Source organism: Halyomorpha halys, unplaced genomic scaffold (genome assembly GCF_000696795.3).
Source record: "Halyomorpha halys isolate HHAL.00 unplaced genomic scaffold, Hhal_1.1 Scaffold865.1, whole genome shotgun sequence".
Classification (NCBI taxonomy): Eukaryota; Metazoa; Arthropoda; class Insecta; order Hemiptera; family Pentatomidae; genus Halyomorpha; species Halyomorpha halys.
The window spans coordinates 504060-517410 of NW_027110332.1; the positions used below are offsets into that span (position 1 = coordinate 504060).

Genomic DNA, 13351 nt, shown 5'->3' on the forward strand with positions numbered 1-13351 from the left:
ATATATACACTCCATATACTCAATATGGATAATTATAACCTACCCGCACTTAAAATTTGAGTCTTGGTCTTCTGATCTGTTTACTGGCTTTGCACTCGCATCATCATCATCACAGGCACTACAACCCGGAGTGAGACTTCGTCGCATCAAGACATCGGCTGGATTTCTCTCTGTCCTGCTCAAGGCTCCATTTGGTCCAAATCAGCGTTTTGCCTCAGCCTATATTGGTCACCATTATTTACTGGGCCAAACATTCTTCTTGTATTCTTCTTCTACTCGACTAGCCATAAGGGCCGTGTCTCTAAGGCATTAGTTAGTACCGGCCTAATAAATGATTTATGTATGGAGATATTTGTGTTTTTCGACAGCAGATGGTTTCTCAGTGTTTTTGCCAGACAAAAATAACATATATTTGCTGTGGTAATTCACGTCTGTACGTTTAAACTGTGGGCTTATTGTCTGCAGAAACTATGGATCCTAACGGACGCTTTCAAAAGTGTAAACACCAAACCTAACAGTAAGCGGTGGTGACCGTATATATTTGGCCTTTCCTCGGTATATAGTATCCATCAGTTTTTACATCAGTCTTTCTGTTCTGTTTATGGTTACCAGTAATTTACTGGACATTCCTAAACACGTAAAAATAAAACTCTAAATCGTTTTTATACAGAAATACGGCCAGAGATAGAGCTGAGAACCATAAAGAGGATCTAGGTTTTAGAGAAGTTATGAAGATTTGCTTACTCATGTTTTGTAGGGTTTTGAATTTCGACTCTTGTGAAATATAATTTTTTCTAAAAATATTAAAAAACATTATTTTTCCCTTTCTCTCTATTATATAAAAATGTTTTAGTGATGATCGTGTAGTATTTTATTTTACGTATAAATCTCTGTGTAATATTTTATTTTACACATGAGGTGGAATAATAAAAATAGGTTGTAGAAAATTGGGTTTATCTGATGAAGTACCCATTTTTCGAAACAGTAGTATAATTTGTAAAAGGAGGTTGATCCGCCGATTATTTATTAAAAAAATCAAACTATATATTATTCGAATAATTGTAGCTGGTTTACTCTTCTTTAATTTTGTCCAAAGAATATTGTATGATTTTCATGTTAACATAATTTTTTTTTTATACTTCCAGTAAATATTTGAGTTCATTAAGCTGAAATTTATAATAGGCACCCTAAAAAAAAAAAAAAGCAAATGAGCCGAGCAAATTTTTAGTAATTATCTAAAACTTTCCACTGAGACCTCTTTCGGATCTTCATTTGACTGAAGGTAATCAGACTAAAAACAGTTACTCTCAAACAACGTCTCGGAACAAATTTTAAAAAAAAACCTAGAGTAAAAACTTTAGGAATTTTACTCCTGTCTAATTCAGTATAGTTTGATATTGCGGAATAAATGAACAGTTTCATAGTATGAGGGAATACGCGAAACAAGATTTTAGAATTTTTTTTGTATTGTCAGGTAAAATTAAAGGTCACAAAGTTTAAATTCGTAATAAGCATTCTAAAACAAACGACAAAATTATTATAACTTAATAGATGGCTATTTGTTTCTTCCCTTCTACTATTAGTGGTATTCATCAATTTTCAACATAAATATTTTCTAACCCTTATTGATTGGTCAGAAATTAATAATTTAAGAAAAGTTAAACCAAAATGGCTTTATAAAAAATATATTAATATTTCATGTTGAATACCTCCAGTCCTTGTTAGTTTCTAGACATCATATTACGGGCCAAATTTTCAAATTACTTGAGAATGGAAGAGTTGGTTTAAATAAATAGATTCGGTATGAGGCACCTAATTGCCATGATTTGCAGTGCAATTAATAACTCCTTGGATTAAATCTTTTTCTTATAATCCGACTTAAGCTTTCAAAAGGATCATCGGAAATGGCAGTAACATAATAACTAGATTAAAATTATCGTATAAAGGAAATGGATTGGTAAGAAAAACCAATAGAGGAAAAAAAAATTCTTACAAGCCATAGCTTAAGAAGGAACTTATGATACATGTAGTTCATTCATAATAACAATTATATTGGTAAAAATGTTTTTATTTTATTTTTTTCAAACCGAGATTTTTAATATGCTCAGTTTGTAAATTCTGAAGTTTCCTAAATATACTTAGTTCTTTTTATTTAGCATTGCCGGAATATCTCTGAATAATAAAAGGATAGTGGTTTATAAGATTTAATGGCTTAAAAAAAGAATGTTTACTGTAAACAATCGACCCAAATTCATTATTTTAGCATATCTGTAGGGAAAATTAAAATTTCTTCTCTATCTGACATTGTTTTAGATCCATGTCTTGCCAAAATGTTTGATTTGATCTCTATTAAAAACTGCTAAAACCTACATAAAATTTACGAATGCTACAAAACAAGTGAAAGAATCAATTTTTTTTTATTTAAAATTTAGAGCAACATTCTTGAGTTTTTGAATTAATAATATTTTCTTGTTACAAACCCTAAAGATCCAATTTCTTTTTTGTAACCCTAAAAATATTCAGAAGATGGCCTCGTGATCTGATATTGTAAAATGTCTTTAGTTCTACTATTGGGTAGTTTCTCTACATGCTATATCATATCATTATGATCTTACTTCACATTTGCTTGTTGTATTATATACAGTTGTAAATGTCAATAAATAAATAAATTTAAAAAAAAATATTCAATTTTCAAATTATAATGCGTCATTATTTTTTGTAATTTTCACGGATAAATGAGCTATTTCCTCTATAAATTAACATCAAAAATCAAAGATCAAAAAAGTGGATGCAACTATATTTTCACCCACATGTAATCATATTTTTCAAGCATAGATATCAATAAGATTTACAATTCATATTATATAGATTACTAATTGATATTTATTTTTATTGTATTTAAACGATACGGCCTGATTGGAAATCTTATATTTTTAATTGCAATGCTAAATGGATATTACCTATAATAGGTTTAATGTAAATATTTTATTCATTTTAAGTCTATAAAACTATTAACATAAATGCAAAAGAATTCTTTTAAAAATCATAGGGGCGGTATAAGAATGTGAATAATAAGTATTTGATGTCAGTTTATTGAGATAGAAGAGCAAATCCATACTCTTTGTTTGTCCTTAATTCAAATTGTTCCTTGTTTACTTTCTGTTTTCTCATTCTGATGTTTTATAAATTTTGAAACGCCATCTTCATACAATTTTGTTCAGTAACAAGAGACTATAAATTTCACTCATATACAATGTTCAGAAATTTCAGATTTAAATTGTGTTTCTTTTTTAGTTCTTGTTATACACTAAAAATTAAAAACTTATCCTGGAGAACATGAACCATATAATTTTTTTTTTTTTTTTTTTTTCATAACCCCTATTTATGATTTTCATTGATAGTTTTTAGCATGAATATATATTCCGGTCCTGCACTGTTTCCTTCTTCTGTAGTGGCCTACATTTTAAGGAGTTTTTGAATTGTTTTTTGTTGTTGTAGTGGCCGTTCTTCGAATTTTATAATGTGGTGAGGCACACATTAGTTTTGAAATTTACACTAAACCTAAAAAAAACTTATTCCCTAAATTCGTGCGCTGGCATAATTGGAACATATAATTGGTGTGGAAACATATAATAATGTTTTTAAAATGATATGCATTGAATACACATTATGTTCTATGCGAGAATAGACTCATTTTTTTATTTCTGGGTATAATAAATATGAGGTACTAATAAACTTGTAACAGGTATTAATGAGGTAAATGAGGATGTTCCTTCTGTTGTTCGTTCTCAAATTCTTCTATGGTTTATATTAATCCATTTTTCTTTCTAATAACAATGAAAGATGCTTGGTTATTTCAAATAAAATTAAAGGTAATTTAGAGGAAGTTTTTTTTAAATTCAACATAAAAGCCCTCTCAGACAATTTCACTGAGGATAAAACCTGGCTTAGAATAAAAGTCCCTTTGATTCTACATTGATTTACTATGTTTAATCAAAATTGTTAGAGTTATTTATGAGAAAATCGAAACACATCACGGTGGGAGTCAGATACCCCCCATACGTGGAGCGTCCCCAAGTGGCTAGAAATAAAAAAAAAAAAAAAAATTAAATCTGTACTGCTTCAACCCATGAAGGGTCAGGTGTTCAATATTTTGTAAGGAAGTTCTGTTACTAGACCGACGGCTGTACAAGGAGGTGATTTGGTCAAAATCACGCTCGACCGCCAGATTTTTACCCAATTAAGGGTACTCAATTTAAGAGGCTGGGTGGATCCCAGGAGGGCTCCAAGAACCCACAGGAGTTGACTCACGGCTACAGTGTAACACAAAACAATTCTCTGCCCAGCCGGATTCGAAGTTGGGTCCTTGGAGTTAGTAGTCATGGGCCTTACCCTGCACTCCCCTAGAAATAAAAGGCAGGAGGAAAATAAAATACCTCTCGCGGCCCAAATAGACTAAGGGATGTAGCCTCGAAAAATAAACGAAACACGAGGAGTCACGTTAAGTTGAAAAGGCTTACAATAGAGGGGGTCAGGGGGCCGGCGTCTGAGAATGCGGTTCTCAGGTGTCACTATCCAGCGACCGCAGTTAGGAGCAGTGAATCAATTGATCGCTACAGTAACTCCAAGTGAAGAAAAGGACAAGCAATAGTAGGGATTTTCATGAGATAAAATTTGTAAACTTCATGAATATGTCACGAAGAACAAAAATATTGAGACAGAAGTGATTTTACGATCAAGTGTAGAACGTTTTAAGCTAGAAACAGTTGCGGAACTAAGAAGTCTACGACACGCCTAAGAGGAGTCTCCAGTAATAACACCAGGTACTCAAAAGGAGGTCGATGAGGAGAGAAAGACACCTTATGGCTAGGAAGAAAAAAAAGTCTCGGATACAGCTGAGACTGATTCAAGAAATGAACCGGATGGTGAAGGTCAAGAAGAAAAGGAAAGAGAAGGCTAATGAGATAAAAAATTAGTTAGTTCAATGACCAGAAATTCGTAAAGAAATTGAGACATGACAGTGAATTTTAGTTCAAACATTAAATTTTTTGGCACTAAAAGCAAGAGTTTGCTAAAAAAAACGAAATTTTATACAGAAAAAACCATAACTTGCAAAATTGGGGAAAGGGAACAAAAAATGCAATTGAGTGAAAATTCAATCTCAAGTTATGACGTTTAATGTTTTTCTATTTTAGATTTAATTTTAGTGTCTATTCTATTTGGCATATGATTGATTATTTTCCGTGAATAAACGGAATTGAAATATTCCTGAATAAATCAAATTTTGCAATTAATCATTTATCATATTATAACCATTGGAAATTACCTGAGGTGTAAACCTGACAGATAATTTAATAGTTAAAGATATTTCGCTAAGACAGGTTTGATGACAGCTGTTGGACCTCAAGTACAGACTGGAATGCAGACGACGAGAGACCTGGAACCTGGTCGGGCCAGGGGTTACTATCCACTTCCTCTTATAGATGTCTACTTCTCAACTTGTTCTATAGCTTAATGTACCGGTGTAACAGCCCACTGTAATAGAAGATCTCTTGCTCCTTTTAATAAATTATTAAATTTTTAATATTAGTTCTTCAATTGTTTAGATTATTATTTCGGAAACGTCCAGGTTTTTTTTTCTTTTGTAAGAAAAACTTTCAAAGCTAAAGTTCATACTGAAGCTAGGGATGGATGTGGAAGAATGCAGACTCAACGAGCACCTTATATTTATGCATGTAGCAAAACTACGCAGTTAAAGCTGAATGACATTGACGCAAATCTGGACTCGGAGCGATTCGATACTAAATGTAACTTTAGTCGCAGACTATTATCGGTTAATATCGTTGTTTGTTGACAAGGTTCATCAGATATTGAAGGTTAATCAGATATAGATAAGGTTGATCAGATATTGAACTTTTCACCTAATTGGTACTTGGGATTTTTTTTTTGCACATTCAGCTTTTTTTGACCTTTTATTTATAAACTCACAGATTCTTCTCATGTTTATCCTTTTTTGGAAGGAAAAAGTCTGCTGTCTGCAATCTGCAGTAAGACTAAATGAAGCTAAAAAGTTGGGCTAATAGGGCTCCAAAGGTATTTTAGGTCTGGACTGGAACATCTTAGACTGGCAAGGCGTAGTCAGACATTTAATCAAGCTTTGTGTTTACTTTGAACTTGATATCGGTTTTTTATGATTACTAGAGACCAGATTTTTGTGCAATGGCATCTTTTGTTTCTTAGCTTCCAATTCCGCTAAACCTCGACAGAAATTCGAATCAAGGATCACAATAGAATAAAACTAATTATATATAATGATGTGTAATGGGCGGCACTAGATGGAATTTTTGAACTTAGAGTATGTTATTTTGTCGGCATGCCAAAAGAACCGCGGGCCAAGTCAATGACCACGGTCGGCAAAACATTAAAAGTAAGGTACAGAGATATGAAGATAACAGAGGGTATGCACCCTCTGGGAAAGGTTGACCACTTAGGCAGGAATAGACAAATAAACAGCCCTTATTTTACACGTGAGCACTCTAAAACCTCGGGGAAAATACATAAAGAAGAAAGCCGCCTTAATTGAAACATGAAAGGTAGGAAAAAGACCGACTTTCGCCGAAGGGCATTGGACCTTCTCACCCCCTCTGAACGTAGAAAAACCAATCAAAGAACAGAAATCAAAAGAAGGAGGAGTCAGAAGGAGAGGGGAGAAAATAAGCAAAAAGGGCAGGAGAAACAGAGTTGAGCATAGTCTGGGACAGAAGGACAGTTGGGCACAGTCTGAGAGTTTGACACAGTCGGAGAGTCTGACAGTTGGACCCCGTCTGGGAGAGATGGAGACTTGAGCACAGTCTGGTAGAGATGGGTACTTGAAGACAGTCTGAGGGAAGATCAGGGGAAGACCAGTTGGAGGCCAGAGGAGGAAGTCACCATCGAAGGGATTTAGCAACGGCCGCCGGGAGGCTGAAGAGCATAGCGAATATGGACGCTCTGCCGCGACAACTGCCAAGCCGACCGACGTACCAAACCCTTTGGTAACCTTACCAAGTAAGACCTTTTCTGTTGTAATTTGAATGTCAATGATAGTATTAATAGCTTAGAGTCAGTCTAAATATCAAAGATCCCAACTGGTACTTCTCAATTCATAATATAATAATTAAATTATAAGGAAACAAGTCTACCATGCTCTCTCATAATATTATTCTTGCTAATGTACATATAATTGTAAATATAAAATATGTAACAAAGACTTTACTTTATAATTAAGAATCCCTGCATATCACCTCATACATAATATCATAGTAAATTGGTGAACACGATACCGTTGGAAAGGAACTCCAATGATTAATTATAGATATTCATATCTAGCATACCATGGCAAGGGGGTCTATAGTTTCTTGTGTTTGAATTAAATATAGCGCATACTTTGTCAGCCGGTTCCCATCAGGAACCGATAGGTAATACATAATATAAATGCAAATAAATATAAATATATAATATAAATACATAATATAAATACAAATAAATAATATAAATACATGAATAGATGAATAAATTTCAATATAATACGTGTACGGGGAACACCTAGTCGGATTTAGAAACCCCGAAGCCCCGTACACGGCAATATACATTGTTAAATTATATCATTTGTATAAATTATTTTAAATTAAAGCAAAAACAATTGGTCTGATCAATATGAATATACCTATGCATATTTAATCAAACTCCGTAAGTATTTCTACATTAACTTATCGCTTGTTGGTTTTTTGGCTGATGGCACAATCGTATGTAAATAGGAAATTGAAAAGCTAAATGGAAGAACATGCTATGTAAAATTTTAAAAGGAATGGGGACAATATATTTATATAATTCTATGCAATTATATATAATACGTAATGCAATTAGCTTCTTCATATCTCTTCAATTATGGACAAAATTTTATGTTTTTAACCACAGTAATATTTCAAGTACTTTTGCATAAATATAAAAGGTGTTGAGCGAATTTAGTTTGATTTAAACATGGCTAACTAAGCCCCCCTGAATTAATATAATAGAGTTGATTATTGCTGGACTCGGATATTTTATACAAATTTTGAGTTTATACTGCACGATTTTGCACGTTTTGAGTTATTTCCTAGACGCTTTTCGGTTTTTTGACTGCAAAACATTTTGGTTTCTAATGTTTACTTTGAATTCTCAGTTACTTTTTCTTATGAGCATCCTGATTTTTATCCTTTTAGGAAGAGCTAAGGACAGTCGTGTGAGAGGACAGGCCAGACATTTATTATTTGTTATTAACAAATGTAATAAATAATAAACTGTTACGTAATTATTTCATGTGTTTTTTTTTATTGACGTTTAAAAAATCATTCACTATTACAATACCGCTCCTTACTATATATTTCAAATATAGATAAGTAAAAGTACAAATCAATTTCTATTCACTACTAAAAAATAATAATAATAAAAAAAGGAGATAGCAGCAGCGTCCCCTCTATAAGATAGAAAAAACAAATATAATGTGATTAAAATCTTTCATCAATATTTGAGAAAAAGGAAAGAAAAAAGGCGATGAGGAGGGCTGTTGTTTTTGAATTAGTGTTGTAATCTAAGTTTTATGTTGTTTTTTTTTCCATCGTGTTTGTAAAAAAAACTTTATTCAACCAAGGCATAAAACTTCTAAGCCAGAATAAGCCTATTATTAATGTATATTTAATTCTGAATCGGATACAACCTAATTAAGTCGATAACTTAACGTGTTTTGGGTATTATGATAAACAGCATTAAATCTGACATAATTTAACTTGCGATATTATAATAAAATTAATAGAATTGAAATAAAACATGATGTAATCAAAGTTTACATAGTTACAATGCACAGTGTCCCATAAGCATTAAGCAATATTTTAGGAGGCCAGAAAGCGATGCTGTATCCTATCGTTAATAGAAAATCTGGACTTATACCATATACAACTATCCTAATTTATGAAACAATAGGAAGTTATGTAGGGTTGTGTTCTGTGTGGAGCAGCATTTTTTATGAAAAGAAAAAAAATTGCGTGGATATGAAAAGAAGATCCTAAGAATTGCAGTGGATTCCCCCTGATTTGTACGAAACGGCCGATTGCATCGTGAACTGCAAGTGGAATCCATAGATGATTCCGTAAACAAAAAAAATTAAATTAAACTTCAGTCTACCATCATTTAAAAGAAAAGTAACCTACAAGTTGGGCAATCCAACCTCATTGCGAAGTCAGAAGCCCAGGCTGACATAAGACATCCTGTTATAAATTCTTTCTTTATTATTTTTTTTTCTTTTCTTCTTCTCAAAATTAGTTTTTCAGAACATGTCTTTTTTTTTTCTTATTCTAAAAATATTTTTTGCTTTTGTTCTTAATTTTTCGCTGGATTATTATTATTTTTTTCATAATTGGTCTTTATTATTTTGTATTGTAATAGTCCATAGTTATAACATTGCAAATAGTTAGGGGCGCCTCTTTGTGTTTGATATATATACATATTTTATGACTTCTAACTAGATAAAAAATTAAAAGAAGAAGGTTGCGTTTATAAAAAAAAAATTGATACTGGCACACTTGCCAACTGCACTCTGTTGGAACACACTTCTGAACGGTATAACATTGTTTTTATACCACAATTTCTCACCAAATTTTCAATTCAGTACTAATCGCAAACCTAATTTAGCACTAATCACAATCTGTTTACACACTAACTGTGACCGTCATTCCTCGATCACGTAACCACTTAATGTAATCCTGAGAACGCTCTAAGTGGATGATGGAACCAAATCGCAAGCATAGATTGAATATTATTTTGCACATAATATCTGGAGAAACTATTTAAAGCATTTGAATACCTCTTCTACGAAACTCCTCCACTCCGAAACTGGACACCTATTTTATTACCCTATTACTTTTCACTTCTCTATAACGGACAGATATAAAATATTAGCATTCAAACTCAAAATTCCAAAACTAAATTATATTTCTCAAAATTCGGAATAAATCCGACAAATTTTATCGTTATTTTTTTATTTATATATTGATTCCGAAACTTCTACAAACATAATCTTCAGCGTTTTCAAATTGAACTACATTCTTATTTGTACTGTGGAAAAAAACGAAACCACAAAATAAGATTCTTAAAAGTTTTATTTTAAAAATTTATGTTATCATGCTAATAAAACATCTGATCTTAATTAGGCTGATTTAAATTATAAATTTAGACAATCGTGAAATCTTTGTGTCAAAAATTAAAATACATTTATATCGAACTTTTAAAAGTGAAGTGTAATATAAGCTGTTAAATGTTTAGATGTCCCTGAGGATGGCTGGAAGGGCCGAAACGTAGGACAAATAAATAAATATATAGTGTTGAGACTATTTTGGACATTTAATTAATTAATTGATAAATATTACCTGGTCTCGAAAAATTTTGAAATAATATAATTAAAATTATATTGTTTTAATAATATTTTACCCTTTTGTAACTAAAGTTTTGTTAAATATTGCGATTAAAATTATTTATATTTGTGCATAGGAGATCTAAAATAATTGTTAAGTGTTAATGAAATTCATATTACAATGAATATGCGTTTCATTTAAAGTTTCAATTGCGTTTAAGTTTTCCAATTACTTATTACCTGTAATGATAAATCTTTTATATCTCAAATTGTTGTCTTTTATTATTTTACCTTCTTTTAAATTAAATGTTTTAGTTCTACAAAAAAAAAATTCACACAATTTTTGGGTTTGAAGGACCCCCTCGCCCGAAAAAAAAATTAAACGAAATTATATCAACAAACCAATTAAATTAAATAAATAAAGTTTCTTGAGAGTATCGACGTTACGAAAAAAATAAATATCGATAATTTTGGAATCATCACCATTCTAAAATCAACGATTCAATTAGACTTGTAGTCTGTTTTTTTTTGTTTTTTTTTGTATATTTCAAATATTAATCTAAAGAAAATAATGCACTATAGTTCCAAGTTCGTTTTTTAAAGTTTTGAGAAACATCTAAAAAAAAAGTTTCAAATATATCACCAAAGTTGATTATCTTTCAGGTGTCCACAAATAAAATGTCAAAATTGAAGTATCAGCTAAAATAGACTTTTAGCGCATATTATTTTCAGTTTTTTTAATTGAGTTTTCGACGGAAACATGCGTTTTGAGGTCATTAAAGTCCAAATTACCAAGTTTCATAATATGGTCTGTGTGTCCCTATGCTAAGTCATACGAAACTGCATTTAAGACGAATTTAATAATTTTCATTTTTTTTACTTTATTTTCATTTTAATAGTTGTTAATTAGATTATTAGTTATATCACATGAGATCAATTCATATTGCACTTATCTACCTTAAAAAATGTATAGCCTCCACAACGCCCTAATAGTCAAAATTGTAATATTTACATTTCACATATGTCTATCATTTGTATGTGTTATTTTGGCACCGACCGACAGATGCTGGCATCTAGTCGGACTATGGTCCGGATGTTATTTTTTAAATGAATAAAATAAAAAAAATTAAACCTGGAATGTGTCATTTTAAAGACTTGATTTTTTTCCAAAACAGCTCTAACGACTTTGATTAAACTCATTATGTCAATGTACAATTGAATGGATTTTAATATCAGCTATCTCCTATCTCCATTGAAATAGTCTCACAGGGCCTAAGTGACGTTTTAAAAAATATTCCTCTTAATTACCTTTAATTTTTAAGTTCCCGTTTTTAGTAATAATAAGCAATGGATAAAAACAAAATATTTTTTATGAATAGCTAAGGCAGAAAAAAGAAAAACATCCGATCCGAACGGGAAAACCCGAGACCATCCGATCGATCCCGAAAGCATTGCAGTCATTATCGGTGTTAAACTGTTGTGTATTTTTTGGAGGAAGAAAACTTTTATTCGTTATACCCACCAGGGCCCTGTTTCATAATAAAGTACAAACTAATACTATTAGTCTTGTAGATGTATCTTAATTCAATTACACAGACTTGTACAATAGTACCTTGTACTTTAGTATTTTTTAAATTCCTGAAATATCATTAATAGTCATCCCTATCATGAAAAAAATAAGTATTAGTATTATTACCACACTAGATTCTACACTTGCACTATGAACTAATACTATTAGCTTTCATTATGGAACACTAAAATTCAAATTTTTATAGCAGCAAAAAAAAAAAAAATTTGTTCATAATTTTCGCCTTCCTATTCTCTAGTTTTTTGTTTTTTTTTAAATCGCAAAAAAGGCGATAACTTCAACACAAGTGCACAGATTTACACAAAACTTGGGGAATTGTGTATTATTAGTTAGTAAGTGAAAATTGTGTTGTGTGCACCGCACCAAATTTTCGGTTATATTGCCGATCTGATTGACTGCTGATAATCCCTTAATAGTATTTGGTTATAATTTTTGACCATTTAAATCAATACTGAAACTTAGTGTAATCTACTGATTGAAGTGGACATCCAAACAGCTATGTTTCTCCCATAAATTCAATGTTTATACGGAAACTACCTATACTGCAAGTTTTCTTACTTACAAAAATACTCACATTGAACCAACTCAAATGGCAATAAACTGTGAAGGTCCCAGCTGCGGTCTGCCGGCAATGTGTCAAGTGTCCCTAGTGGTTGTGTTGGGCAATGGTGAAACTGACCATCCCTCTTTTCTGTTGTTATCCTCCGTAATACCTTTCCTGTATTCGACATTGTTGCGGTATCCTTGGCTTGTTGTTCATTCACTCCTTGTGCCACATTGTACCATCAAATTCTTATCAAGCAAACTCTACCCGCCATATTTTAGTCATAAAAAATAAAACGTGGCTAATAGTCTAATTGAATCGTTGATTTTAAAATGGTTATAATTCCAAAATTATCGATATTTAATTTATCAAGATCAATATTCGGAAGGTAGATACCGAACAAATGCATTGTTCTAGGTGAAAATGTTAATATTTAATCAAAAAATTTAAATTTTACTTATTTAGGATTTAACCTTTGTCATTTGTATCAATGATAATGTAGGCGTTCTGCCATTTCTCTACTTCTACCATAAAAAGGTTGGGAAGCACTGCTCAATAATTATGTTAGCCAATGGATTTGTAGAGAATTTAATTACCTTCCCGGTGATCCTGTTGAGCAGTGGTAGCCTATTGCCCGCGAGATTCATCATACTTTTACAAAATATATTTATTTTGTGATGAACAATGTAACGAAAACCAATATATCAAAAACTATTATATTTTTATTGCATATATTTTTTATATTTCATTCTTAGTGTTATATATTTCCTTGCAATATGGGTTTAGTATCATTGCT

At 31.6% G+C, this 13351-nt stretch overlaps 1 protein-coding gene across 1 annotated transcript in view; it reads right to left on the reverse strand.

Annotated features, from left to right (window-relative positions):
• Nucleotides 1–13351, reverse strand: part of Ork1 (open rectifier K[+] channel 1) — a 165341-nt gene that overhangs the window by 150874 nt on the left and 1116 nt on the right. The window lies entirely within an intron of this gene.